This window comes from Dendrobates tinctorius, unplaced genomic scaffold (genome assembly GCF_039654945.1).
Source record: "Dendrobates tinctorius isolate UK_male_01 unplaced genomic scaffold, ASM3965494v1 ptg000049l, whole genome shotgun sequence".
In the NCBI taxonomy this organism is placed as follows: domain Eukaryota; kingdom Metazoa; phylum Chordata; class Amphibia; order Anura; family Dendrobatidae; genus Dendrobates; species Dendrobates tinctorius.
This window is the reverse complement of record NW_027361717.1, coordinates 17,395,799-17,421,907: the sequence shown is the minus strand read 5'-3', so window position 1 is coordinate 17,421,907 and position 26,109 is coordinate 17,395,799.

Genomic DNA, 26,109 nt, shown 5'->3' with positions numbered 1-26,109 from the left:
GGTAAGACACATGCAGGATTCCGTGCAGTAGCTTGAAATAGTTAAATACCTGTATGAAGAGAATAGAGATGCGTGTTAGATTCAGCCATGTTATAACTGCCCCCCTGCATAACTATTCCTGTCATATATATTTTGGATTTATTTGTATTTTCCCCCTGTTTACCAATATATTCATTTGCACACTAGATGGATAACTTACTAATTTCATTTGTGTGAAAAAGTGGAGCTATTCCCTCTTGGGTTCCTATTGGGTCTCCACTGACACAATCTCTCCCCATTCCTCCTTTGGCTTTGCTCTGCTCAATGATGCTTGCATTATTTTGCCACAAAGTGTCTCTTCTTGTTTCTCACCTGCATCCCTCAAAACAATTACACATATCCATCAAAATAATGTATCTCTTCTGTGGTGGCAAATAGTCAGAGACAGATGGGCAGCCGTCTGCAAGAACCCATCTTTAAAAATTAATCTCAGCATCAACACCAGTCCTCTTGGGAAGGGAGTGTGTGACATTTTGCTATAGTGTGTGACACTGTACATGCGTACGTATGTGTCTTTTGATCGGCTGATGACATTTCTGCTTTTCAAGTATTAAATGACATATTTGCAGTTGGATGAATCTTTTGAAATAAAGTAAAAATGGTTTTACCAGGAAAAAAAAGATTACATATTGAATAGATATGTCTATGTGTGCAGCAAATGTTGAACTTGTCAGGTATAACAGAGCTCAGTTTATCTCACCAATATTATATATATATATACACTCACTGGCCACTTTATTAGGTACACCATGCTAGTAAGGGGTTGGACCCCCTTTTGCCTTCAGAACTGCCTCAATTCTTCGTGGCAGAGATTCAACAAGGTGCTGGAAGCATTCCTCAGAGATTTTGGACCATATTGACATGATGGCATCACACAGTTGGCGCAGATTTGTCGGCTGCACATCCCTGATGCGAATCTCCCGTTCCACCACATCCCAAAGATGCTCTATTGGATTGAGATCTGGTGACTGAGGAGGCCATTTGAGTACAGTGAACTCATTGTCATGTTCAAGAAACCAATCTGAGATGATTCGAGCTTTATGACATGGCGCATTATCCTGCTGAAAGTAGCCATCAGATGTTGGGTACATTGTGGTCATAAAGGGATGGACATGGTCAGCAACAATACTCAGGTAGGCTGTGGTGTTGCAACGATGCTCAATTGGTACCAAGGGGCCCAAAGAGTGCCCAGAAAAAATTCCCCACACCATGACACCACCACCACCAGCCTGAACCGTTGATACAAGGCAGGATGGATCCATGCTTTCATGTTGTTTACGCCAAATTCTGACCCTACCATCCGAATGTCGCAGCAGAAATCGAGACTCATCAGACCAGGCAACGTTTTTCCAATCTTCTACTGTCCAATTTCGATGAGCTTGTGCAAATTGTAGCCTCAGTTTCCTGTTCTTAGCTGAGAGGAGTGGTACCCAGTGTGGTCTTCTGCTGCTGTAGCCCATCTGCCTCAAAGTTCGACGCACTGTGCGTTCAGAGATGCTCTTCTGCCTACCTTGGTTGTAACGGGTGGCAATTTGAGTCACTGTTGCCTTTCTATCAGCTCGAACCAGTCTGCCCATTCTCCTCTGACCTCTGGCATCAACATGGCATTTCCGGCCACAGAACTGCCGCTCACTGGATTTTTTTTCTTTTTCGGACCATTCTCTGTAAACCCTAGAGATGGTTGTGCGTGAAAATCCCAGTAGATCAGCAGTTTCTGAAATTCTCAGACCAGCCCTTCTGGCACCAACAATCATGCCACGTTCAAAGGCACTCAAATCGCCTTTCTTCCCAATACTGATGCTTGGTTTGAAATGCAGGAGATTGTCTTGACCATGTCTACATGCCTAAATGCACTGAGTTGCCGCCATGTGATTGGCTGATTAGAAATTAAGTCTTAACACACAGTTGGACAGGTGTACCTAATAAAGTGGCCAGTGAGTGTATATATATATATATATATATATATATATATATATATATTGTCTACGTTTTTGAGTAAGGCTTCAATTAAGGTTAATACATCTTAAAAAGTTCATTGATTAGTCTACATTTAGGGACCTGGTTGATTGAGTCATGTCACTTCTATGTGAGCGGCTGATGTTGCTTTTTTATTTTGGTAGACTAGTACAGATATAACATAAAGGTCGATTTCATTGTGTTCTTTCTGTTGATAATGACATTTATTGCTAACAAGTATTTCTTCTTTGTCTTTCATGCATATCATGTATAGAATTATCAAGTTATGATACTTAATATATAATGCCTGTGGACTGAGCCTTGTGCAGTTCCTCTTTTGTTACTAGTGGAAATGTGTGTACAGCATTTGGTGTAAGAAGACACACAACTACCTGTTTGTACCTAAATGGCTCCAGCTATTTTACAATGCCATCTACTAGGGTGCAGGCAATTCTCAAAACTGCAGCTGGTGCTTGGTGGTTAAAATCAATTAGTGGCACGACTTTAGGCAAGGTCAGACTGGGCAGGGACACAGGAATGGTAACAGCTATTTGTGAATTTGTTCATATATTTCCAGGAAGAATAACAGAGGAATGCTACAATGTAAAGCAAAAGTAATTCTCCATAATTGTTTTATAGGATTCCAGTTATTCACTAAGGGTACCGTTACACCTATCGATGCACCAGCGATCCCGACCAGCGATATGACGCGGTCAGGATCACTGGTACATCGCTAGGTGTTCGCTAGTGAGCTGCCACACAGGCAGATCTCACCAGCAACATAGCGGTGGTCGGGGATCGCTACTTACCTGTCAGACGAGGCGATCCTGACGTCCTCCCGCCCGGCTCCACACGTCGCTTGTCGGTGCCACAGGAAGCCCAGCAGGAAGTGGCCGACGAGGAATGGTCCAGGAGCTTCTCGTGTGATCAGCGATAACCAGCGGGGGAGCCGGTCGGAGGTAAGTATCACATGTAGCGATATCGCTAGCAATATCGCTGCAACGTCACAAAATCGGTGACTTTACAGTGATATTGCTAGCGATATCGCAGTGTGTAACGGGGGCTTAACAAAGACAAGTGAGGAGAGCAGAAAGGTCATTGTCACTTCTTCCTGTAAGTGTGCAGGTAAAGTGGGATATCCCCATTTTTTGTAGGAAAGCTAAAGCAGATAGCTGAGAGTTGATATTATCAAGCTTGGAAGGGCAGAGATGCTTACCTGCCAAGGCCTCCAAACAAATGCACTATCAGGATGCAGTGGACCCATATAGTTAAGATGGCGGCAACACAGGTGCAAGAATACCAAAGAGACAACCGCTCACAACCTACCAATCCATGGAGGGGGCGGCTGCTTGGTATATAAATGCACAATGAGGACTTGCAAATGGTGCTGTTCACACTATGGCCATGCACAGTATCCAGATTAACAGCCTATTAGTGACGCCCTTCTATTAGATCAGGCAGGCTGCCCAGCGCTATCAAGATGCATCCCATGTGAACAGACACCACAGTTTGCAAGACCAAATGGGCCCAACTGCACCCCGAAGAAAAAAGTGCAAAAACAACACATTAAAAAATGTGAGGTATTATTTGATATTTTGGCCAAAATACGTAAGCTCGTAATCCTTGTCACGGATTCCGTTGAAGCGCAAGTGCGTGAAATGGCCGTTGTCCACCCTTAGTACATTCCTACCGAGCCTATGCTTCTTATCCAATAAAAATCATCACTACAGAATGGTGAGGGCCATCCTTTCTTTCTTTTTTCATATGACCTCAAAAGTATGCACAGGGTTACCATTGCAACCCTATGCACACAAGATTAGAGAGAATCCCGTGCCAGGGGAGGCACAATCATCGGATCTACAGTATATACCTGAGAAAATGGAAAAGAAAGTAAATTACAAAGATTTTTAAATGCAGTGGAAAATGGAAACAAAAATAATCCTCATAAATCCCTGCAAGAAGATTTCCATGATACAAACTCATTTATCTCAGCTCTATCTGTATGAATATTTTCTTGACAATGTAACTCTATAGCTAAGTGCTCCATCATGCATTTTACATGACATAATTCCTTGTCAATCATGTCACCCAGATGCATCTTGTTCCTCGGTGTCACGGCAGCATATAGGTGCAGAATAATAGTGATCTTTTTTCTCATATGCCCGGATTTATCCAAGGTTACACGAGGAGACTATAACTAAAAGGATACACCCACTTCAAAGGCAGAGAGACATTACAATTGAGCAATTTTGTCACAGGCAGAAGAAAACACACAGCGAGGCAGTCACCGCTGCCAAGCATCTTGATTTAGTGTGAACAGAATACATATTTCTCTGATTTGCCAACACTGCAGCTCGATTGTAAATACGCCGGTGGCACGAGTGTATGAATGCTAATAAGAACTGACTTCCCAGGTCACCACCTCAGGTACCAATTCACACGAAAAGGTCCTGGAGGGTTAATCAACAAATGTAATTGTATCTCTTGTTACAGTCAATTTGTCTGATTTACTCAGGTGGCATCTCGATGCAATGCCCCACTTAGCCAAGGCGCAGTGTGTGAAGTGATTTACGCTGTGTCGGAGATATGAGACATATGGCAATGGGTATAACATCTCCCACCTATTATAAATACAAGGTATGAGATGCAAGGTCAAAAGCCTACTTATAGTGATACATCTAATCATAGGTCTGGGCCTCTGAAGGCGAGAGTGCACTAACGACCATGATGACACGTAAGGCGACAGAATTACTGTTGAGAATTGAACCTCAATGGTGGCATAAATGCCCTCTAGGATGACTAACATAGTCACTTTTTTCTAAAGATAAGAAAAGCAAATAACTCATGACTTTGCTTATGTTTATTATCCACAGTGGAAAGAACAGGCTGGCTTTTCTTTATGCTTTCTGAAGCTTCCAGTAAATCTTCTCTTATTTGGGAAATTCAATTCTCATTGAAGTTATTCATTATAAATTTTCTTTATTATTCTCTGGGGTTTCAGTAAACACCAGAACATAAAAAATGCAGAGTGAAAAAAAGAATAATACTCACTATGCAGTTCACCTGTCTTACCATTGCAGACTCACATCCGGTCCTCTATGCTGCTCCCTCAGGACTATTTAGTTGTTCACCATGTGCAGCATTTTCTTCCTCCTTCTTCACACTGTGTCAGGGCTTTCAGAATTGAGAAGGCATCATGACTTGTTGACTGAGGCACATTGTGAAGTCATAACTAGAGATGAATGAATATTTCAATATTCAGTTTGGTTTACGTTTGCCAAATTTGCAATTTTCGGCGATTAATTCGTTGAATATTCGCCGAACTTAACCAAACGCCATTCAGGTCAATAGGAGGCAAACACAAACGCATACACAACACCTTATAAAGGCCTCAACTGCTGCCAAAACACATCAAATGAGGGACAGACACCATGAAAGTGTCCTGATTTCACCCACAGTGCAAATTTTAGACTGGAACTGCAGCAATCAGCCAGGCATGAGGTATCAAGGTTTGGGACAGCATTTACAGCTTTCAATTAAACGTCACAATAAGCCGATGTGGGTGAGGGATCGGTGTAGGCCCCCTTTGCTGGGAGCCCTGATACCACATGCAACACCTCTACCTACTGTGAGGGGTTGTCGTGCTCAGTAGAAGCCTTCAGGTAGACTTAGAGACAATGTTATCCCTTCTGCAACCTCCTCTGCTTCTGGGACCACCATCTCCGCCTACAGGCTATTCAAAGTCTGCTCCAGCATAATAGTGATGCAGATGATGGCGTCGTCAATGCTAACCATCTTAGTAGCCATTTTGAAACTGTACAGAAGGGTACTGAGGTTCTAAATCTGTGCTCGCTCAGTAAACATGATATGCGCTACTTCCCAGGCTATACATCATGACATACTGCGTCAGGACTCGTTGCTGCCGCCACATTTGCTGCAATATGTGCAGAGTGGAAATCCACCATGTTAGCACATCACACATATCAACCTGTTTACTGTGTGGTACAGTAAAGGGTGTTTTACTGGATGGGAGATACATTTCTCCCTGCAGATTAATGTTTGGCTGGGATTTTCCCTAAAGACAGGACCTGCGATGATGTCATGGTAACATCATCAGCCCATGTGATGTCTACCTCACTTGTGGGAGGGGTTATGGGCTTTGTAATGGAGGTTGGTCTTTGGCACATGGTGAGTGTGTCTGGTAGTTACAGGAACTTGGCTGGACTTAGCCTGAACTTGTATACAGGATCCCTGTGCTGCAGGACTATAGCAGCAAGACTCTCAACAACCCTGGGAATGGCACCTAGCAGATGCCACAGACCTGGCAGCCGCTTAGTTAAGCCCGTCCCGTGCAAGGGGTGAGTCTGGGACCAGTGGTTCTCCAAGCTGGAGTATATGTATGTTTTTCCTTACTTTCTGTTAACCTGCTGTTTGCAATGTGACATTAAACCACTGAAATTGGACTTTAAGCCTGTGTTTTGCCTTGTTACTGCAGCCCTGCCATTACCAACCAGAGCGAATCCCTACAATTGGTGGAGAATGCGGGCAAATGCAGTGAGCCCAGGCTGTTTTTCTTATTTTTGATTTGTACCCCAGCCTATATCCTGGGTGAAACGAGTGGCACAGACCCAGGCAGGGAACTTTCCTGAAATGGAGGCCACGGTAAAAATGCTCATAGAGGCCATGCAACAGCAGGCTGTGCAGCAGCAGGCTATGCAGCAGCAGCAAGAAACCAATCAGCTGTTGATATAGCATATCACGACAGAGCAGACAAAAGGAACTAACTGGAGAATCCATGATGTCCGGAAAGCAGTTTGTACAGCGGTTCCCAAAATGGAGAAGTCGGACGATGTGGAGGTGTACCTGGAGATGTTCGAAGGAGTCGCTGAAAGAGAGAAGCTACCTCGGGACCAGTGGGCAGAAATCATCGCTCTGTTTCTGGCCCCAGGACCTTTGAAAGTGTATCAGGACCTACCCACGGAGCAAAGGGCGGACTACACGGTCATCAAGGGTGAGATACTGGCACGTCTTGGGGTAAATGTGTTAGTTCAGGCCCAGCGGGTACACTAGTGGGAGTTTACCCCCTCCAAGCCGGCTCGGTCCCAGTATTACGACCTGATGCACCTGTTTCGAAAGTTGTTGCAGCCTGAGATGTTGTCCCCCACGGCCATGCTGACCGCATAGTGATAAGTTTTGGAGGGCTTTGCCCCCCTCCCTCTAGACATGGGTCAGACAGGCATCCCATACTAATGCCATGCAGATGATAGACCTCATAGAAAGGTATGGGGCTACCAAAGAGCTACAGGGAGGGACTCCCCGGAAGGTAACAGGAATGTTCCCCAAGTCTCCACCCCTGGTTCGGCGAGCGAAGCCCAGGAAGGCCGCTCAGGACTTATCTGGGGAAGTAATAAGCCCCATAATCTGCTGGCGGTGCGAGAAGCCAGGTCATATGAGAGCTGATTGCCCCCACCTGGCTGAGCCCATGGACACAAACTTTGGGTACCGCCAGTCTCACTATGCCGAACCGATGTGTGCAAAGGGCACCCCGAAAGGTCCCAATATGGAACATTTGTGTCGGGTTGAAGTGGAAGTCACCCCGGCTGAGGCCCTATTGGACTCAGGGAGTCTTGTAACCCTGGTACGATTCAGCTGGATACAAACCAGCGAGTATACGGGTCAGGAAATAGGGGTGTTGTGTATACATGGGGACTTAAAAGACTATCCCACCGCACTAGTGGTGATAAACATGCCAGCGGAAAGGCAGTGCCACGAGGTGGGGGTTGTGACTAATCTGCATTATGAAGTGATAATTGGAAGAGACTTTCCTTTATTTTCTGTGCTGTGGCCATCTGTTGTCCCACCCACGTAGCAACTGCCGGCACCAGAGGCAACCAGGTTACATTCTCCAGAAGCAGGGCATAAACCTGGTGGTCCAGAGGAAGAAGTGCTGGCGGTAGGAGTAACCTTCCCTTCAGTGGAGGAGGGGAAGAATTCTCCCATAGAAGTATTGGCTGGAGAGGTGGAAGACTTGCCGCCGGGACCCGAGTTGTCAGACTTGAATGTAGCAGGTGACAATTTTGGTACGGCGCAACTCCGAGACCCTACTTTGGCCCGGGCCAGAGAAAATGCACAGTTTGTTAATGGGGAACCCCAACAACCTGGGGCAGCTACAGTGTTGCCACGCTTTGAGCTGAACCAAGATTTGTTGTACCGAGTGGAGAAAATATGTGGGGAAATAGTAGAACAGTTACTGGTACCTCAGGCATATCGTAAGCTGGTAATGGACTTAGCGCATGCGCATGTACTTGGGGGGCATTTGGTCCAAAAGAAAACCCTAGACCGAATTCTGTGGCGGTTCTACTGGCTAGGGGTCCATGAAGAAGTTAAACGGTACTGTAATTCCTGTCCAGTGTGCCAGGTAACTAGTCCCCAGCCTCACTTTCGGAGTCCCTTGGTGCCTTTACCAATCATAGAGGCACCCTTCGAGAGAGTGGCAATGGATCTGGTCGGGCCTCTCAATAAGTCAGCAAGGGGACACCAACACATCTTGGTAGTTCTAGATTATGCTACCCAATATCCTGAGGCCATTCCTCTGCGCCACACATCAGCTAAGCTTATAGCAAAGGAACTCATGGGTATGTTTTCGCAGGTGGGAATTCCTGAAGAAATTTTAACAGACCAGGGAACCCCCTTTATGTCAAAAATTATGAAGGAACTCTGCCATTTGCTCAATGTCAAACAGTTGTGCACATCGGTCTATCACCTCAAACAGATGGTCTGGTAGAAAGATTCAATAAGACGCTGAAGAGCATGTTAAAAAGGCAGTTTACAAAGATGGGAAGGACTGGGACTTCAGGCATCTACGGGGTTCTCGCCCTTTGAACTATTGTACGGCAGACATCCACGGGGCTTACTCGATATAGCCAAAGAGGCCTGAGAGAACCAACCTACCCCCCACAAAAGTGGGATAGAACATGTTGCAAAAATGCAAGAAAGAATGGAGACAGTCCTTCCCTTAGTCCGGGAACACATGGAGGCAGCCCAACAGTCACAGAGTCGGGTCTTTAACCGGGGGGCTCGGGTAAGAACCTTTAGCCCTGGGGATCGGGTGTTGGTACTTGTGCCTACTGTAGATAGCAAATTTCTTGCATGGTGGCATGGACCCTACGAGATCAAGGAAAAGGTGGGGCCAATAGACTACAAGGTACACCAGCCAGGACGGAGAAAGCCAGAACAGGTTTACCATGTTAATTTGCTTAAACCATGGAAAGATAGAGAAAACCTAGGTGGGGATAGTCCGCTGCCTGCATTTCAGATGGAGAAGGCTCCATCACTTTGGGGCAAGGCAGGAGAAGCCCAACCCGCAGTCAAAATTGCAGACACTTTGTCTCCTAGACAGGTTTAGGAGGTCCAGGAGTTCATTAGCTGAAATGCAGATGTTTTTTTCGGAGCTCCCCGGATGCACCTCCCGAATCCAACATGACATTGTCACGGAGCCACAGGCCAAAGTCCGACCAAAACCATATCGGGTGCCTGAGGCCCGGCGACAAGCCATCTCAGAAGAGGTAAAAACTATGCTACAGTTAGGGGTCATAGAAGAGTCCCAAAGTGAGTGGGCCAGCCCAATAGTCCAAATACCCAAGCCTGATGGGTCTCTAAGATTCTGTAATGATTTTAGAAAACTTAATGACATTTCAAAGTTTGACGACTACCCTATGCCTCGGGTTGACGAGTTGATAGAGCGATTTGGGCAGGCACGGTTATTTTACAACTCTGGACCTTACAAAAAGTTATTTTGGCAGGTACCCCTAACAGAGGCGGTGAAGGAAAAAACGGTTTTGTAACACCCGAGGGGCTGTTCCAGTATAAGGTGTTACCTTTTGGGTTGCATAACGCACCAGCAACATTCCAGCGATTAATGGATATTGTTCTCCGTCCCCATCGCCGCTATGCCTCAGCCTATCTGGACGATATTATTGTATACAGCACCAACTAGGAAAGTCACTTAGCAAAAATACAGGCAGTGATAGACTCTCTGCGACAAGCAGGGCTAACTGCCAACCCAAAGAAGTGTTCCATAGGGTTGGAGGAAGCTCGGTACTTGGGTTACATCATTGGGAGAGGAGTTCTCAAGCCTCAAGTAAAAAAAGTGGAGGCAATTCAGAACTGGCCACATCCCCTCACAACAAAACAGGTAAATGCCTTTTTAGGTTTGGTGGGATATTACAGGCGGTTCATTCCCAACTTTACAACCCTGTCCGCGCCTTTAACAGACTGCTTAAAAGGGAGGAAATCTGTGATGGTCCACTGAAATGATCCGTTAGAGGAGGCCTTTACAAAGTTAAACAGGGTACTGTGTGGTACACCAGTCCTAATCACTCCAAATTTCAAAAAATAGTTTGTTGTGTAGACAGATGCCTCTGAGATAGGGCTCGGGGCCGTGCTGTCTCAGGAGGTTAACAGGGAAGAGCATCCTGTTAGTTTCCTAAGCCGGAAGCTTACCCCAGCTGAAACCAGGTGCAGTATTGTGGAGAGAGAGTGCCTGGCTATCAAATGGGCACTGGAGTCATTGTGCTACTAGTTACTGGGGAGAACATTTCAGTTGGTGACAGATCATTCCCCTCTTACGTGGATGAGTCAAGCTAAGGAGAGGAATGCCCGAGTCACCAGGTGGTTCCTGTCCCTGCAAAATTGTAAATTTTCAGTAGAACATTGAGCAGACAGACTACAGGGGAATGCAGATGCCCTGTCCAGAGTTCAATGTATATCATGTGTCCACCCCCTTAGGATTGAACATAGGAGGGAGGTATGTGGTACAGTAAAGGGTGTTTTACTGAATGGGAGATACATTTCTCCCTGCAGATTAAAGTTTGGCCAGGTTTTTCCCTAAAGACAGGACCTGCGATGATGTCATGGTCACATGATCGGCCCATGTGATGTCTACCTCACTTGTGGGAGGGGTTATGGGCTATGTAATGGAGGTTGGCGTTTGGCACATGGTGAGTGTGTCTAGAAGTTACAGGAACATGGCTGGACTTAGGCTGAATATGTATACAGGATCCCCGTGCTGCAGGACTATAGCAGCAAGACTCTCAATAACCCTGGGAATGGCACCTGGCAGATGCCACTGTCCTGGCAGCCACTTAGGTAAGCCCATCCCGTGCAAGGGGTGAGTCTGGGACCAGTGGTTCTCCAAGCAAGTATATTTATGTTTTCCCTTACTTTCTGTTAACCTGCTGCTTGCAACATGACATTAAACCACTGAAATTGGACTTTAAGCCTGTGTGTTGCCTTGTTACTGCAGCCCTGCCATTGCCTACGAGAGTGAATCCGTACAACTGGCATAGACAAAGACCTCTGTTTCAATGCAAGTCGATGACCTGAGGGGTTGGAATGGCAGAAATGAGCACACAGCTTACGTGTTTTCTGAAGCAGCTCACCCAGGCCAGGACAGTCGCAGAGAAAATGCTGTGCCACCATGTTGAGGATGTGAACCAAGCAAGGCACATGTGTGAGCTTGCCTCGCCGAAGCACCACCATCAGGTTCACACCATTATCGAACGTGGCCTTCCCTGGATGCAAGTTCAGCAGAGACAGCCATTGATCAAACTCAGGCTGTCCACACCTCTTCCGCTGTATGACTGCAATCTCCAAGGCATATCAGTTTTAATACTGCCCGAATGCGGTGAGCCCTGGCTGCGCAGTGCGGAGGTGGTGGGGATTTGCTCTGCACTGTTGGAATGTGTCTCACCAAGGCAGAGTTTGAGGGCGCAGGTGGAGCCTTTAGAAGAGACAGAGGCAGAAGCAGTGGAGGACGTGTTAAATGTAGAGGTTTGTTCTTCAAGCCTTGAGGAGTCCAATACTTGTGGAGCAGTGCCTGTCCCCACAGCCACTAGAGTCACCCAGTGCCCAGTCAGCGAGATGTAGCGCCCTTGGCCATGCTTATGGGTCGCCCTCCCAGGGCTGTGGGGTACTCGGTACCGGGCCGGTGTCAGGGGTTGTGTCACAGCAGCAGTGACTCGGTCCATGGCCCTGGGAGCCCAAGCAATAGGGTGGTGTAATGTGGTAGTTAATGGAATAGTTTGTGACGCCACCTGTGGTGTTCGGCAAGGGGGGTGTTAAGCCGGCGCTGCATGCAGATCCGCTGGGACTGATGGTGTGGTGCAGCAAAGATGGTGTAGCTCCCCACAGGTGGAGCTGTAGTCCCAGGGCAGCGTAGGTGCTATGGATCAGGAGAGGCGCAGGATGGTATAGATGCTGGTACCCAGAGGTAGCGGTGTTGAAGGTGCTAGCGCACAAATGAATGGAGGACACCAGAGTTGCAGTTTCAAAGCTTTACTCACAGTTCGTGGTACACACTGGTGCCCGCCTCCGTGCCGTGTCCTCCGGGGTAAATGCTCAACCAACCTCCCGGGCAAGTCAGGGCTCTCCTCTCCAACAGTCCTCCAACATGTACCTTCCTGAACGACTCCGCCAATGCGCCTTGTGGTGTGAAGCACTCCAGTACTTAGTAACCCAGGAATGCCTCCTAACAGAACTCTACTTGCACGGCAGACAGCTGTAGCCTGCTTCCGGGACGGCTCACTCCTGGCTCTCTATCTGTGTTGCTGTTGTGCCTCAAGTCTTAGATGGGAGTAATGCATTTAACAGCCAACTACTCCACCGGTGTCTGCTGCAGAACCATAAGAGTCCATACAACCTCGGGGACCGGGCCCCGGCCTTGCGCTGAGAACCTATAGGCAGGGTTCCTCTTCCAACCCACGTCTCCTCTCTGTTCTCTACTCCTTCGTTCTGTACTTGACTCTCTTTCTTATGGAAACTTAGGTTACAGTTCAGTGTACTTCTTTCTTCCTTCCTTTCCCGTGCCAGCTGGCTCAGGTCACTGAGGTAGCTGCAGCACTCCTTCCTCCATCCCTTCTTCCAGGGATCCCCACTCCTCTCTGAGTGGCTCTCCTCCTCATATATACATATATATATGATAGATAGGATTAGATACACAGCTCAGCAGTCAATATCACACAGGATAGAATTAGATACGCAGCTCAGCAGTCAGTATCACACAGGAGAGGATTAGATACACAGCTCAGCAGTCAGTATCACACAGGATAGGATTAGATACACAGCTCAGCAGTCAGTATCACACAGGATAGGATTAGATACACAGCTCAGCAGTCAGTATCACACAGGATAGGATTAGATACACAGCTCAGCAGTCAGTATCACACAGGATAGAAATAGATACACTGCTTGGCAGACAGTATCACACAGGATAGCAGGATAGGATTAGATGCACAGTTTTTATGTGCAATATAATTATTATAATTTGTTATAACTAACCACAGTTGGTTACTAAGCCCAGGCAACGCCGGCCTCTTCAGCTAGTATGTATACAGTATATATACAGTCATATGTTAAAGTTTGGGCACCCCTATTAATGTTAACCTTTTTTATTTATAACAATTTGGTTTTTGCAACAGCTATTTCAGTTTCATATATCTAATAACTGATGGACTCAGTTATATTTCTGGATTCAAATGAGGTTTATTGTACTAACAGAAAATGTGCAATCTGCATTTAAACAAAATTTGACCGGTGCAAAAGCATAGGCACCCTTATCATTTTCTTGATTTGAACACTCCTAACTACTTTTACCTGACTTCCTGAAGCACTAAATTGGTTTTGTAACCTCATTGAGCTTTGAACTTCATAGCCAGGTGTATCAAATCATGAGAAAAGGTATTTATGGTTGCCACTTGCAAGTAGTTCTCCTATTTGATTCTCCTATGAAGAGTGGCATCATGGGCTCCTCAAAACAACTCTCAAATGATCTGAAAACAAAGATTATTCAACATAGCTTTTCATGGGAAGGATACAAAAAGTTGTCTCAGAGATTTAACCTGTCAGTTTCCACTGTGAGGAACATAGTAAGGAAATGGAAGAACACAGGTACAGTTCTTGTTAAGCCCAGAAGTGGCAGGCCAAGAAAAATATCAGAAAGGCAGAGAAGAAGAATGGTGAGAACAGTCAAGGACAATCCACAGACCACCTCCAAAGACCTGCAGCATCATCTTGCTGCAGATTGGGTCACTGTGCATCGGTCAACAATACAGCGCACTTTGCACAAGGAGAAGCTGTATGGGAGAGTGATGCAAAAGAAGCCGTTTCTGCAAGCACGCCACAAACATAGTCGCCTGAGGTATGCAAAAGCACATTTGGACAAGCCAGTTACATTTTGGAAGAAGGTCCTGTGGACTGATGAAACAAAGATTGAGTTGTTTGGTCATAAAAAAGGCGTTATGCATGGAGGCTAAAAAACACAGCATTCCAAGAAAAACACTTGCTACCCACAGTAAAATTTGGTGGAGGTTCCATCATGCTTTGGGGCTGTGTGGCCAATGTCGGCACCGGGAATCTTGTTAAAGTTGAGGGTCGCATGGATTCAACTCAGTATCAGCAGATTCTTGACAATAATGTGCAAGAATCAGTGACGAAGTTGAAGTTACGCAGGGGATGGATATTTCAGCAAGACAATGATCCAAAACACTGCTCCAAATCTACTCAGGCATTCATGCAGAGGAACAATTACAATGTTCTGGAATGGCCATCCCAGTCCCCAGACCTGAATATCATTGAACACCTGTGGGATGATTTGAAGCAGGCTGTCCATGCTCGGCGACCATCAAACTTAACTGAACTGGAATTGTTTTGTAAACAGGAATGGTCACAAATACCTTCATCCAGGATCCAGGAACTCATTAATAGCTACAGGAAGTGACTAGAGGCTATTATTTTTGCAAAAGGAGGATCTACGAAATATTAATGTCACTTTTATGTTGAGGTGCCCATACTTTTGCACCGGTCAAATTTTGTTAAAATGCAGATTGCACATTTTCTGTTAGTACAATAAACCTCATTTGAATCCAGAAATATAACTGAGTCCATCAATTATTAGATATATGAAACTGAAATAGGTGTTGCAAAACCAAAATTGTTATAAAGAAAAAAGGTTAACATTAATAGGGGTGCCGAAACTTTAACATATGACTGTAGATATTAGAAAAAACTTTTTGACAGTTAGATTGATCAATCATTGGAACAGGCTGCCATGTGAGTCGGTGAGTTCTCCTTCAATAGAAGTCTTCAAACAGAGGCTGGACAGACATCTTTCTGGGATGATTTAGCGAATCCTGCTTTTGAGCAGGGGGTTGGACCAGATGGCCCTGGAGGTCCATTCCAACTCTTCGATTCTATGATTCTATGATTCTATTAAGCCCGGGTTAGTAATGGATTACTAATCCTATAGTAAATAAAGAGTTAAATAAACACACACAGAAATAGAATAAAGTATTTTAATGAACGAAGACAACACACACATTTTTAAAACCTTTATTACACTGGTAATTCCTTTGCGAAGCCATCATTCTCCTGGTGGAAAAAAGAATAAACTAATAAACCAAACATATACATTACCTGTCCGGCACTCAGTTACGTCCCATGACTGGGGAATGAATGGAGCAGCCAGCGCATGCTAAGTAAGTAGCGGTGACGTCACCGCTCATCACTGAGTGCGTTCTGCTTCATCCATTCCCCAGTCGTTTACAGTCGGGAGTGGCTGTGTTAGCACGCTCCAGCTGTAAACGTATTAACCCCCGAAATGGATTTACGCCGTGGGACGTGACTGAGCACCGGACAGGTAATGTATATTTTTGTTTTTTTATTTTATACTTTTTTACAGAAGAATGATGGCGTCGCTATGGAATTAGGAGTGCAATAAAGATTTAATCAATATATGCAGTGTATTCTTTCATTAAATACTTTGTTCTAATTGTGTGTGTTTATTTAACCCTTTCATTACTATAGGATTGGTAATAAATAGGTGTCTTATTGACACCTCTCCATTACTAATCCGGACTTAATGTCACCTTACAATACAAAGGTGACATTAACCCCTTATTAGCCCACTTGCCACCACTACAGGGCAAGTGGGAAGAATCGGGCAAAGCTCCAGAATAGGCGCATCTAATAGATTTGCCTTTTCTGGGCAGCTGGGGGTTGCTGTTTTTTGGCTGTGGAGGGCCAAGATCAATGGTCTCTTACCAACATGAAAATATCAGCCCTCAGCTGTCAGTTTAGTCAGGTTGGTTGTCAAAAATAGGGGGGACCCCACGCCATTTTTTAAAATTATTTATTTAAATAATTAAAAAAAACAGTGTGGGGACCCTTCTATTCTTGAAATCCAACCTTGATGAAGCTGAGAGCTGAGGGATGCAGCCCCCAGCTGTAAGTTTCGTCTGGTTGGCTCATAAAATTAGGGGTACCCCACGCCAGGTTTTCATTCATTCTGCTCTCCTGCTGGCAGAGCACTCTGTTCACACCGAGTGCCGTTTAACTCGGTGTGATTATGGTGCTTGCTCGCAGCTATGCTCCGCCATTGTGCTAGCTGTGGTTTCTCCATCACCGCACGGTGGACCCTGGGTTGCGAACGCACATTATTATTAGTATTTTGTATTTGGTGCGTTTCACCAACCCTAACAGTAGGGTCTACTATTTCAACCAATGTGAGGTCTTCTGTGGGGCTCATTATACTGTAGTTTGGGGCAGCAGTTGGGACATCATACTGTGTATAGAGGAGCTGTGGGGGTATCTTACTGTGTATATATCGAAGCTGTTAGCTCACCATACTATGTATAGGAAAGCTGTGGGGACATCATACTCTGTATAAAGGACCTGTGGGCCCATCATACTGTTTATAGGGGAGCTGTGGGTTCCTTTTACTCTGTTTAGTGGAGCAGTGTGGACACCATACTCTGTATAAGGCCGGCGTCACACACAACGTAGAAAAATACAGACCGTATTGTACGGCCGTAAATGGTCCCTAAATAGTTCTCCGTATGTCATCCGTTGTCAGGGTGTGGCCGCGTATTTTTCCCATGTAAGCATCCGTATGTAATCCGTATGTGATCCGTATGGCATCCGTATGCCGAGAATTTCTCGCAGGCTTGCAAAATGGACATATAATGGAGCCCTATGACAGGTTTTCAAACACAAACGAAAGAATAGATATATACACATAGAATGCATATATATATATATATATATATATATATATATATATATATATATATATACACTCACTGGCCACTTTATTAGGTACACCATGCTAGTAAGGGGTTGGACCCCCTTTTGCCTTCAGAACTGCCTCAATTCTTCGTGGCAGAGATTCAACAAGGTGCTGGAAGCATTCCTCAGAGATTTTGGACCATATTGACATGATGGCATCACACAGTTGGCGCAGATTTGTCGGCTGCACATCCCTGATGCGAATCTCCCGTTCCACCACATCCCAAAGATGCTCTATTGGATTGAGATCTGGTGACTGAGGAGGCCATTTGAGTACAGTAAACTCATTGTCATGTTCAAGAAACCAATCTGAGATGATTCGTGCTTTATGACATGGCGCATTATCCTGCTGAAAGTAGCCATCAGATGTTGGGTACATTGTGGTCATAAAGGGATGGACATGGTCAGCAACAATACTCAGGTAGGCTGTGGCGTTGCAACGATGCTCAATTGGTACCAAGGGGCCCAAAGAGTGCCCAGAAAAAATTCCCCACACCATGACACCACCACCACCAGCCTGAACCGTTGATACAAGGCAGGATGGATCCATGCTTTCATGTTGTTTACGCCAAATTCTGACCCTACCATCCGAATGTCGCAGCAGAAATCGAGACTCATCAGACCAGGCAATGTTTTTCCAATCTTCTACTGTCCAATTTCGATGAGCTTGTGCAAATTGTAGCCTCAGTTTCCTGTTCTTAGCTGAGAGGAGTGGTACCCAGTGTGGTCTTCTGCTGCTGTAGCCCATCTGCCTCAAAGTTCGACGCACTGTGCGTTCAGAGATGCTCTTCTGCCTACCTTGGTTGTAACGGGTGGCAATTTGAGTCACTGTTGCCTTTCTATCAGCTCGAACCAGTCTGCCCATTCTCCTCTGACCTCTGGCATCAACATGGCATTTCCGGCCACAGAACTGCCGCTCACTGGATTTTTTTTCTTTTTCGGACCATTCTCTGTAAACCCTAGAGATGGTTGTGCGTGAAAATCCCAGTAGATCAGCAGTTTCTGAAATTCTCAGACCAGCCCTTCTGGCACCAACAATCATGCCACGTTCAAAGGCACTCAAATCACCTTTCTTCCCCATACTGATGCTCGGTTTGAACTGCAGGAGATTGTCTTGACCATGTCTACATGCCTAAATGCACTGAGTTGCCGCCATGTGATTGGCTGATTAGAAATTAAGTCTTAACACACAGTTGGACAGGTGTACCTAATAAAGTGGCCAGTGAGTGTATATATATGTGTGAATATATCTATTCTTTCGTTTCTTTATTAAACCTGTCATTTACTGCATCTCGCACTGAATTGCCGACTCTTCTAAAGGACACCGAGTGCGTATTTCTCGCAAGTCACACATCTGGCCCGTGTGTAATGCATTTTTTTTGCGCACCCATAGACTTGCATTGGCGTACATGCAGCATGCTGTGATTGGCTTGGCCCATAAAAAATATGCAAGAAAAATACAGCTGAAGGGAGCTGCCCCGTAGAGAATCATTGGTCCGTGTGCAATGCGTTTTTTTAAGGACTCTCACTCGTCCATATTTCACTCTAGTGTGACGCCGGCCTAATGGAGCTGTGGGACCACCATACTGTGTACAGAGGAGCTGTGCGTGTTAAGTGAACATTAATGAATGTTAAATGGGGGCTTAAAGGCACTCAGAGTAATGTGGTGGTCAAAGGGGCAAAATGTGGACACTGTATTCTAGGGCATTTGCACAGGTCATTAATATTTTTAGGTCGCAATTTTGCCATCTAGAGGGCACAAAGGAGGCATTATTACTATGTATGGGGACAGTGGTGGCATTATTTTATGGGGCAGTTACAGTCATATGTAAAAGTTTGGGCACCCCTATTAATGTTAACCTTTTTTCGTTATAACAATTTTGGTTTTTGCAACAGGTATTTCAGTTTCATATATCTAATAACTGATGGACTCAGTTATATTTCTGGATTCAAATGAGGTTTATTGTATTAACAGAAAATGTGCAATCTGCATTTAAACAAAATTTGACCGGTGCAAAAGTATGGGCACCCTTATCATTTTCTTCATTTAAACACTCCTAACTACTTTTTACTGACTTCCTGAAGCACTAAATTGGTTTTATAACCTCATTGAGCTTTGAACTTCATAGCCATGTGTATCAAATCATGAGAAAAGGTATTTAAAGTGGCCACTTGCAAGTAGTTCTCCTATTTGATTCTCCTATGAAGAGTGGCATCATGGGCTCCTCAAAACAACTCTCAAATGATCTGAAAACAAAGATTATTCAACATAGCTTTTCAGGGGAAGGATACAAAAAGTTGTCTCAGAGATTTAACCTGTCAGTTTCCACTGTGAGGAACATAGTAAGGAAATGGAAGAACACAGGTACAGTTCTTGTTAAGCCCAGAAGTGGCAGGCCAAGAAAAATATCAGAAAGGCAGAGAAGAAGAATGGTGAGAACAGTCAAGGACAATCCACAGACCACCTCCAAAGACCTGCAGCATCATCTTGCTGCAGATGGTGTCACTGTGCATCGGTCAACAATACAGCGCACTTTGCACAAGGAGAAGCTGTATGGGAGAGTGATGCAAAAGAAGCCGTTTGTGCAAGCACGCCACAAACAGAGTCGCCTGAGGTATGCAAAAGCACATTTGGACAAGCCAGTTACATTTTGGAAGAAGGTCCTGTGAACTGATGAAACAAAGATTGAGTTGTTTGGTCATACAAAAAGGCGTTATGCATGCGCTGTATTGTTGACCGATGCACAGTGACACCATCTGCAGCAAGATGATGCTGCAGGTCTTTGGAGGTGGTCTGTGGATTGTCCTTGACTGTTCTCACCATTCTTCTTCTCTGCCTTTCTGATATTTTTCTTGGCCTGCCACTTCTGGGCTTAACAAGAACTGTACCTGTGTTCTTCCATTTCCTTACTATGTTCCTCACAGTGGAAACTGACAGGTTAAATCTCTGAGACAACTTTTTGTATCCTTCCCCTGAAAAGCTATGTTGAATAATCTTTGTTTTCAGATCATTTGAGAGTTGTTTTGAGGAGCCCATGATGCCACTCTTCATAGGAGAATCAAATAGGAGAACTACTTGCAAGTGGCCACCTTAAATACCTTTTCTCATGATTTGATACACCTGGCTATGAAGTTCAAAGCTCAATGAGGTTACAAAACCAATTTAGTGCTTCAGGAAGTCAGTAAAAAGTAGTTAGGAGTGATCAAATCAAGAAAATGATAAGGGTGCCCATACTTTTGCACCGGTCAAATTTTGTTTAAATGCAGATTGCACATTTTCTGTTAGTACAATAAACCTCATTTGAATCCAGAAATATAACTGAGTCCATCAGTTATTAGACATATGAAACTGAAATACCTGTTGCAAAAACCAAAATTGTTATAAAGAAAAAAGGTTAACATTAATATGGGTGCCCAAACTTTAACATATGACTGTATTCTGCCAAACAGCAGATGCAGTAATAGGGACATATTTGGCAGCATTGGCTCAGTTTTGGGGTATCAGTAGTGTGAGGCGTTTGTGCAGGTCGGGTATAGATGGGGACGGTGCTGGAAATGTGAGAAGTCAAATGTGTCTTTGTTGTAATCTTTGCAGATGACTTGTGGCTGGATAAAATTGTCATGTTTGTCTGAGCTAAATGGAAAAAAACATGAAAAATGAGCAACTCCACCAGAAAGAACATCAGCTGTAAGTTGCTATCTATAACTGTACAGTAATCTCTTGCATGTTCTGCAGGGTTGATATCTACCACTCTGTCTCCATATGGCGGTAATATCAGTGTGCCACCATTGTTGTAATCAGGGCTACCTGTTAGGGGCTTGCGCAGATGTTTCACCCCCCAAAATTTACTATGGAAAATTAAGATACATTTCCTGATCTCTAACTCACATGTGCACGATTGAAGCTTCCAGCACTTAAAATGAGATGATGAAGTGCGCAGAATATCATCGCTGCACAATTACAGCACACCATGCAGATATGTATCTTTACTGCGCCGCCGCTATATAAATCATGCATTATGCTTATCACTTTTCTAATGTGCTCAGCCATGTAATGGAGAACAAATGACTGTGCAGTGGAGGGCATTTACTCTTGTCATTTACCTACATTAATCATGTAATTACTGTGGTCTGGTTCTGACTAAATAAGTGAAATATGACTTTGACATAGGAATGATGGATATTAAATGCTATAATTGTCCAATTTAAGAACTCCACAAGTTTGGATATCACCGTTAGATGTTATAAACAGAAGTAAATTGATTTTCCAAAAATTGATTCCCATCGAACATATTTGATCCTAGTCAAAGCAGCTCCAATTGCAGAAAGGGCTAGGAAGGGGTTATTAAATAATAATACAATTTTAAAAATTGTATTTATATTTCCTCACCTGTTCTGATGTATCTGCACCTCTATAGCTAAGGTCTGCAGCTTATTTTACTGAGTGAGGTCAAGCTGAAGCCCAAAATTGGCCTCTTGTTATCACTTGTGGTGGCAGGGGAGGGGATCAATCTGTGTGCTGACCAATCACAGGCTTCAGTTTGGACTCGGCACCGGAATGGAGCACAAGAAGAAGATTAGTGAGGAGGACCGGACCTGCAAAAGTGATGGAAGTGGTAGAACAGATGTAGAATGATATAGTAACTTTTCTTCTTAATTAATTTAACACCTTCACGACATAGGACTTTAACTTACGTCATAGTTTACCTCATATTTCATATACCTGCCTAACAGATCCTGCACCTTTCCCCACAAAGGACAGGTGATTTAATCAGCCATCATATGCCTCTAACAGCTGCAGGTGAAGTGGATTTAACCTGTTAAATCCCCCTGTCAGTCTCTAACCGTTGCATATAACATGCACCACATAGGTGTGCATCCTTTCATGCTCCTATCAGAGCACCCGTGACATGATCGCAGGGCGCTGATTGGTTATCATGAGACGGGGTTCTGCTGAAGACTCTGTGCTTGTCATTATGATCCTCCTATGAAAGCTAGAGTTTAGTTGGCATCCACAGATTGTGATGTTCACTATACATAGCCGTGCTAGTGCCCTGCTATGTATAGCACAACCAATCAGATGATCGCAGCTTCCAGTCCCCCTAAGGGGATTATTAAATAAAGTAAAAAATGAAAAAAGTTTTTAAAATTTAAAAAAAAAAAAACACAAACGTCCATATCACCTTTTGCTCCATTAAAAATAAAACAATTAAAAAATAAACATATTTGGTATCGCTGGTTTCATAAAAGGCCAATCTATCAAAATATAACATTTAATTAATTTTTAACTTATACAAGTCCTGTAATTCAATGGCCCTGATTCAGCAAGGCTGTCAATTTTCATGCCAGTCATGATGAGGAGTCGTGGTGCAGTCAGTCGCACCCGTTTCATTAAGGAGAGCATGCCCCCTAATAAATCAGGTACGTCTGAAAAACCATGTGCACCTCAGTGCGCCACACCACTAATCTTACTTCAGTCAGTGACTGGAGTAAGATTTCTGGTGTAAAGGAAGCCACAGCTTGTCATAAATTAGACAATCTGTAGTGTCACGCCCTCAGTCTGCTCCGGTTATGCCTATGTTGTTGAAAATGGCAGAAAATGGTTTGAAAACACCAAAAATCACAAAATGTTTGTGTAATTCTGAGTTGAGCAATAATATTGTGACTTTTTAAAGCTATTAATGTCAGTTTTCTGGATGTTTTCATGAATCTGGTCAAATGTTTCTGAATATGTCTTGCAATGAGCAAATCATTTTGTAGCTAATCAAATCTGTTACAAATTAATTGTATAATTTGTATATGGCTTTTTTTTCTGAATTGTTTTGAGTTTTCAGTGCCAGAAAGAGTTAACTTCTTTCCTCCGTGGTCATTCAACATTGTTCCGTTTTCGTTTTTTCTTTCCCCTTCAACAAAGAGGACTCCTAACTTTTTTATTTTTCCCTTTAAGTAGCCTTGTGGCATCTTGTTTTTTGTGGGAAGCTGTGTTTTGTAAGGAAACCATCCATTTTATCACATGATGTACAGGAAAGCGGGAAAAAATCAAAGTATAGAAACATTTTTTAAAAACTGCAAAAGTTTTTTGTTTTTCTTATTTACAGTGCTGATTTAACGGTAAACTGACCTGGCTACATGATTCACCAGGTCACTATGATTACAAAGCATGCATAGTTTTTGTTTTATTTAAGTGATTAAAAAAAATTCTAAATTTTGTAAAAAGATAAAAAGAAAATTGCTTATGTCACCACTTTCCAAGAGTCATAATGTTTTCAATGTTCGTGATATGGAGCTGTGTAAGGGTTCATTGTTTGCAAGCCGAGCGAATGTTTTTATTGATATCATTTTGGGTTATGTTTTGATCTCCTGTTGTTAATTTTTGTTCTGTTGTTGTAGCATTCAAAAAAATGCAATTCTGGCGTTTTGATTTTTTTTCTCATTACGCCATTTGTTGATAGATTAATTTTGTTTATCATTTGGTAGATTGGACTTTTACAAATGCAGCAATACCAAATATGTGATTTTTTTTAAAAAAAAATATATTTATCCATTGGGTCATTTGAAGTTTTATATTATCCTTATTTTTTCATATTTTTTAAATTCTTTTTATTGTTTTTTTTTTTTACTGTACACATGTGTATTACCAATTTTGACTCTGATGCACTCTGACCTTCCTTACCTGACCCCTCTGACTATCCATTTGTCTTATCCCTTTGCATTTGACTTGCTCTTCTGCAATTTGACTATTTCACTTCAGACTTCCCCACCTCATGGCTTGTCCGCGAAAAGTGACTCAAAATCACATCATCCATATGTAGAAACATGCTGACATGTTCCTTCTAAGTGTTTCAATAACTAATACTACAGTAAATGGTAGTAAACATTTATCCTCGGCAAAAGATTTTTGTGATGTAAGACATTTCTTATCAGACTGGCCAAAACTGGAGACAGACCAGTAACTTGCAACAAACAAATCTTCACATCCAGGTGGATACCAATAATAATGCTATGATTACGGAGCTTGGTACAGCAGTACATAGACTATTAATCCAGCCCTCCAATAACAAGGAATGCTTGTGACTTACACATATGAAGTAAGAGGATCTTAAAGGAACCTATAAGCCAATTTCATGTCCAATCCCACGAGTTCCTGAGTTGGTAATGATCATGAAACGGGTGAGGTCAAAAGCAGCACAGGCTTATTTCCTTTCTTGTACGTGGCCTCATATGGGAGATGCACATGAAGAGGAAATAGGTGCATTAAGGTCAGGGTCACAAAAGAGTTGATTATCTTATGCGAGGGAATGGGATTGATTCTGCAAATGACCCTCTGGTCAGACTTTGAAAAGAGTTTAACCAGAGTGTCTCCTTAGTGCGACCAGATTCTCTTGGATAAGAGAATCATAGCACAGGTGTGTAGACGATGCAGAACAAAATGTCTCCATCGTCCCCACTTTCTGAGTCAACAGAAATCAGAATGCACTCAGGTGACATCCTAGTTCAGTCCTATGTTATCCAAGCACCAATAGACTTGAATGGGTGAGTGGAGGACCATCATCAGGGCATTACTGCCATTATTGGTGTATGGGGTCCGGTGACGAGAAGCAAAGGGTGGGCCGGACTGAATGAGATACGCTGTGCAGCCTGTGCTGAGGCAACACAGTCAAGCCCCTGTATAAACAGCATGGCAGACTGCATGGCACGCTGGGGCCCGGGCTAATTACTTTACTGTGCATTATTAAACCTGGGGCAACAGTCACTCACAGTCGCAAACTTGGTCAGACATGCATGCAGCCACTCAATTCATTTAACTGGGAGTTACAGAAATAGCTGGAACTCCGAATGAAATGAATGAAGAGGCTGCACCTATATCTGACCAGCCACTCCATTCATTTCAGGGGGCAATCGAGTTGTTAATTTGTCTATTCTTCATCATCATATTTCAATAGCTAGAACTTTTGCCATTGATGTCGATCTATGGGCCTTATTTATGTAGTTTTTGATGTCACCATTTTGAAGTAAACATAAATTACAGATTTTATTAACTCTCTCTGAGTGGGTTGGGAAAAATAGCAATGTCACCACTTATTTTTCACGTTGTAAATTTTGAAATATTACTTTATTCTCTGTGTGAGTGGCATCCAATTTGCAAAGCAAATTGCAGCATGGGGCAAAAAAATGCTGATAAGCAGTGCCCTATAGAGTAACTTTGGCTATCCAATGAAAAAATCAGACAGCACTAAAATCATAAAAAAGTATTCTATTAACACTATGAAGAAGAAGCAGTACTACTATATTGGACCTAAATACGACATCCTTTTTATTTTTTTCCCAAGAGTTTAAGGTTTTTGGGATTCTTCCAGCATCCAATATGTATTCCCTAACTGAAATCTGCTACATTAGGAGTCGAGTGTGACAGGTATCTTTTGAAAAATCACTCTCAATATGAATGATCCCACTGATCAAAAAATCTAAAAAAAACAAAGTAAAAAGTTATATTTTAGTATACAGACGGGTCCTTTCTTACTTTTTCTCTTGACTCGATTCAACACATCGCCTGCTGAGTGACTGGAGATGGCCAGCTTTTAAAAATAATTTCCAAATTGGGGAGAACCCCAAATAAACCCTCACTAGAAGTCCATAAAATTTAACTTTTAGTTCTATTAATTAAAATAAAGTATATACAAAGGGTATAAAATGTTTTGTCCCTAATCTGTCTTAAAAGTCTGCAGTTATTTTATGCAGTATTCCTACTAATTTATATTTAGAAAGTGTATAGCACCCGGTATGCTAATACATATTGGCAGAATAGGACAACAAATTTTAGCACCAGCACCAGCATCCCCCAACATGTTTCACTGCGCTAGCCGCATCATCAGGGGATCGGACACAGGCTTAAACCTTTAACCCCTTAGTGACAGAGCCAATTTGCAGCTTAATGAACAGGTCCCTTTTTACAATTCTGACCACTGTCAATTTATGAGGTTATAACTCTGGAAC